Raw genomic sequence first — 5,368 nt, forward strand, 5'->3', positions numbered from 1 at the left:
TTCGATGTCGAAAAGCGTCCTCAGCTCAGCGTCCAGTAAGAATTCCGGCGATTCTCGACTTCAATTGAAAGATATTAGCTCGCCAGTAGGTGACCGTTGTGTGTTAGGCGTGCGTTTGAGTTTGTCTCCGACTGCTGAGAGCAGCGATGGAATGGTTAGTTAGTCAGGAGGTGATTGTTCGGGCAACATTCAGCCCAGCCAGTGTCACGCATGGCAAACAGGGCACGGTTAAAATACACATGTTCACCCTATTGAGACCAGTTGTTATGGTGGAAACTTTGGCCGCTTTGCGGGACAGGAAAATATCATCAGATCGGAATGAAATTTTGCACAGAACCTTGTACCATAGTATCGACAAGAATTCCGACCCGGCCCGACGAATCCGACAAACTTTTTTTTTTGCCATGAAAATGTGGACCACCCTAATATATATATATATTAGCATATAGCATTACGCAATGTTAATTATTACAAACATATACTTCTACATGCATGTATAGCATTAGATTTGGCCTTATAAATATTTTATATACTCATACACATGTACAGTACATATACCTGTACAGGGAGTGGGGGGGTACCTACTTCGCGGATTTTCCTCTTTCGCGGGTGGCCTCTATCCCCATGAACCGCGAAAAGTGAGGGATCCATGTACTGTATGTAGCTCAATGACTCATTCAAGTATCCTGCTTTCTGGTCTTATCTCCTGAGTACATTGCCCCCGAGGTGCCGTTGGCCTCTCCTTTCCGCTTAACTTCGCAAACGACGGCCAGTTTAGAGCTACTGACCAGTGGGTCAATATCATTATGAAGTGCCTTTGGTGGCTTCATCAGAATCACTCCATCATGAAAATGTAACACGACAATGAAACTCTGAGGTCTTATTATACACCATACCATATTGCGAAAAATATTGTCAATGAAAGTGATTGGAACATCTGATTACGATTCCTTGTGGCCACACATTTTCATGCATACCAGTGCAATAATAAAGTCTCTAGAATTTCTTTCCTTCATGTTGCAGTATATAACTTTTTTTTTCATTAAATGCACAGGATTTCGGCATCCCCCACACGTGTGAAAAATCATTTTCACATGGACATATTATCCACAATTTATTTGATGAAAACTGTTGTTGTGATCATGTATATTCTGTTTTCAAATTGAATATTTTGCATGCTTTGCTGAAATTGCTGATCACCCTGTCATAATGGGGTAAACTCCCATTTAAGAGACTGCATGCTGTTTTAGTCACATTGCAACCAGCAGGGCGCACCTCATGTCTCACCCAAAGTCAGCTGCTCATCATAACAGCTCTTCCATGAAACCTTCGATACCCGTGATATCAAAAACAGATGGATGGATTAAAAAAAAAAAAAACAGGGACATGTATCAGTGACCTTGTTGAATACCTAGTTGGTTGCTGCTGCTGTGTGTACCTAGAATCACAACTGATCTCGCCGTGTGGTAGTTCTCCACATGCAATATTTTTTTTTCCTTTAACTCACATTTTGATGTAGAACGGGATTTTATACAATGTCAGCAATTCAACCTTTTTAATCCCTTACCCTCGTGTTACAATTTCTACAATTTTTATAGATTTTTGCGTGTTGTCATCTTTAAATCAAAGGCAAAGCATAAATGTTATGTGATATGAAATATTCCAATGTATGTTTTTTATATATATATATATATATATATACAGTCAAACCTCGGTTTTCATACATAATCCGTTCCAGAAGGCTGTTTGAAAACCGAAATTGTTCGAAAAACGAAACCACGCTCTTTTGTATATATATATATATGTTTTGGTCATAGCACAGTACCGCTTTTATTGTCCATAGAGGGCAAAAAATACGAAGAAAAAATAAGAACTATATGTGTATGTATAGCGCTGATGCCACTGAACATTTTGAGTGGTTGAAAGTAAAAAAAATATTCAGGAATAACTTAGGGTAATACTTTTACAATTTTTGTAAAAGTCGTATGTTGCACTATTTAAAATTATTTACATCGACTGCAGCACAAGGGTTTTAAGACATCCACCCCTTTGAAACATTCTACCTAGAACACTTGAATAAATTGTTTCCAAGGCGACTTTTAACTAACCAATTTTGTCCTTTCTTCGCCAACCAACCTTTGCGTTCACCTTTTTATTACCGGTACTCACTTTCCTTTGTAGGGGTGTCTTCTGAAGGTTGCCCATTTGTGTCGATCTTAGATTTTCAAGTTGATTTGCAAAGCTTCTCTCTGCTTCTTATTCCAGATGCCACTGTTCCGGGACATCATACAAATACTTGGTCACCACCTTGTAGATCGTATGTGCCTTTGAATGTTATGCAACAATCACAACTAAACGTTTTTTTTTTTCATATAGTATAGCGGGGGCATTTATCTCATGGCAGAGATTAAAAGGCTTTCATTCATACAAACACAGCTTTATAGTTCTCATTGGAAATAAGTAGCAATCAATCAATCGACAACCAACAACTGGGTTTTCGGGTACCCAGGACACAACGGCTTTCGAAGCAACTGTCAGACCCATTTGAAAGTTGCTCAACAACAACAACGACAACAACAACAACAGTAGCAGCAGCAACCAGTGTTAAGCTAAATAAATACTGCTTGGAATAATGAACACGACATTTGTCCATATGAGTATTTGCGCAAATATGGGCAGTGAACACCTCGACTGTTGCCATTTTTTTTTTTTTTTTTGCGGGAAAATATATCACAGGGGAACTATTATAACTGTAACGGTTCCAGTGGTATTAGATTCAATATCATTGTGGCAAAGTCACTGATGGTGTAGTGATACACTCACCTGACTTGTGCACAGGCAGCCTAAGATCGGTTTCCACTCAGAGATGGTGTGGATGTGGGCGTGAATGGTTGTTTGTCTTTATACGTGCCCTGCGGCTGACTGGCGACCAGTTCAGGGTGTAGTCTGCCTTCCGTCTGAAGTCAGCTGGGAGAGGCTCGAGCAACTCCCTGCGACCCTGTTCAGGATAAAGGGTGTTGAACATGGAGGGATGGATGGATATCATTTGTGCAGCAGTAGCTCACCTCTTAGGACTTGGGCGATGGAGCCAAAGGGACACAGCTCATGGCCTGCAGGGGACAAATGTATAAATAGCAACTGCCTCCCAGCTACTAGTGAGGTGCCCTTGAGCAAGGAACTTTTCCTACTCCGCAGCTCAAGAGGTACAGCACTGTTTGTGGACTCATTTCACACTGACATCTCTCCTTGCGTGCCTGCAAACAGTGTGGGGGATCTCGACCACTTTGGGATGTGAAACGCAAAATATACAGCAAAGTGTGAGTTGAATTTCCCTTTGATAGATTATACTGGGCATAATAAAGTCAAATCAAATATTTAAAACTTGTGAAACCTACCGTGTATATTTCCTGCATCGTCACAGCTCCACCGAGAAAAAGTACCTGATTTTCAGCTGCACATTATTAAATTGTGTCAAACACATACATAAACATGGGAAAATGACATCGGTTTACTACATTTTCAACGTGCGTAACCAATGTACATGTTCGGATCAAGTAAATTCGAAGGATTTTTTTTTTCCAGTGTGTTTATCAAACTTCTCATTTAGGAATGGATACAAAGAAGAAATAAGATTGGACTCATTCGTTATTTGAAAAATGGAAGACCTGTCATTGCTCTCCTCTGTCAGAATCTTTGGCTCAAAGCTAAGGAAAATCAAGTAAATGTCGATGTCAGAAAGGACAAAACTGCAGTCGGAAAGTGTCAGATCATGTGATCCGACAATACGCCTAACTGGAATCATTGCAAAATAATCAATTATTAATCACCCGTTCTTCTTTTGGATGGCTTCTAAATACAGTACTACTTTGGACAAAAATAGCCATGCAGTACACTTTTGAGGATGAGCAGGAGGAACCATAAACTCAAACTTTCGGGACTCAATATTGCTAATGTCCAGGAGATGAAAAATGTAATTTTTATTTTTATATTGACTTTTAAATTGCATGTATACAAATCGTTGGCTCTGTGGTGGGCCTGCACACCCTTAGAGGGTGAAATTAAATAACCATTGAAAAGGATTTCCCCCCGTTTTTGAAAATGTATCGGTCGGCGAGCCATCCTGTCCTTAATTTGTGTATTAAAACGTGACAGTTTTACAATGTCATTCACTCGTCATGGGCACACACCCGCTACCTTGCAAAAAAATAAAAATTCAAAGCAGTCACATTGAGGGCTCAATTTTCATGACCGGAGTAAATCCCGCATTGTGCGCGGCATTAACCGTGGATTAGACCTGATGTTGGTAATTTCATAGACGAGTAAAGGCTGGCGGTTCTGGGAGAGGGAGGTCTGCTGCTGTGAGTTTTGCACGGAGGAAGCACATCAATACTAAGATTATTAAACCTCCGACTGTTTGTTCGTGTGCCCCCACCTAGCTGTGTCGCACAGTGGAATGACTGAAAAAAATACAACACAATGATTGACAAACTTCGAAGCGCATTTTTCCCAGAGCGTAATTCCGAATTAAATTTGTCCCATTAGACCCCCTGTCTGTCCTGGCTGGCATTTCCAGCACACTCCTTCTGCTGGGCCGGCGTTCCCAGCTCGGTGGCCAAAATGGCAAACACGCAATAAGCCTTGAGCTGATAACAAAAATCAGGATGCGCCGGCATTTGGGCCTTTGTGCATTTGTGACGTCTACAAAATAAGGCCCTTGTTTTCCTGTAACTGTCATGTTCTGTTTTGTTTAAGGACTATCAAGACGACAACTTAAGTGTCTGATTACTGGCCGAGCTCACGACTTCGTTCCAAAGTGCAATTCTCTCGACGCTCCAAGGTTACGCCTCGTAGTTCTCTTGTCACGTTTGGTATTTTTTTTTTCACACTCCGCAACACTCTGGACTCTGCATCCTTGCCTGTTCAGAGCAGTCCCTTGTCATCATGGTCACAAAATCTAAACTCACCTTTGGCCAAGTATTGGATGGGGAGGGCTGTCCAGTCGCTTACTTTCATGAGATAAGGTCGCCCTCTGCAACGGGCTAATTTCAGCAAGGCGAGAGGTACAATGCTTGACTGTTGGGCTACTTTGAGAAAAGCATGTCACACACGTTATAAACAGAAGTGGGGACTGTTTCAATTGTGGGGAAAAAAAATGGATAAAATATCTCCTTAATTGAGACCCGTTAGAGTTTCGAGCAGACTGATAGCAATATGGAGGTGTATGGCGAGACCACCATAAGAGGTTGAACATGCTGTTCCAGATCATCCCCAAACAACCTGCACAGTCAACATGGCAGGCCTATGCGACGCTTAACTGGGACGTTGCTACGGTGCATTAAAATCACCTTGAGAGTGAGGGGGGGGGGGG

At 41.5% G+C, this 5,368-nt stretch overlaps 1 long non-coding RNA gene across 1 annotated transcript in view; it reads right to left on the reverse strand.

Annotated features, from left to right (window-relative positions):
• The window catches only part of LOC109527535 (uncharacterized), a 16,443-nt gene extending 13,510 nt beyond the window's left edge, over window positions 1–2,933 (reverse strand). The window contains exon 1 of the long non-coding RNA XR_002170540.1: window positions 2,824–2,933. This is a non-coding gene — a long non-coding RNA (uncharacterized LOC109527535). The remainder of the gene's footprint in view (window positions 1–2,823) is intronic.
• Between the last annotated feature and the right edge of the window lie 2,435 nt (window positions 2,934–5,368).

Source organism: Hippocampus comes, unplaced genomic scaffold (genome assembly GCF_001891065.2).
Source record: "Hippocampus comes isolate QL1 unplaced genomic scaffold, H_comes_QL1_v1.1 scaffold86, whole genome shotgun sequence".
NCBI lineage: Eukaryota > Metazoa > Chordata > Actinopteri > Syngnathiformes > Syngnathidae > Hippocampus > Hippocampus comes.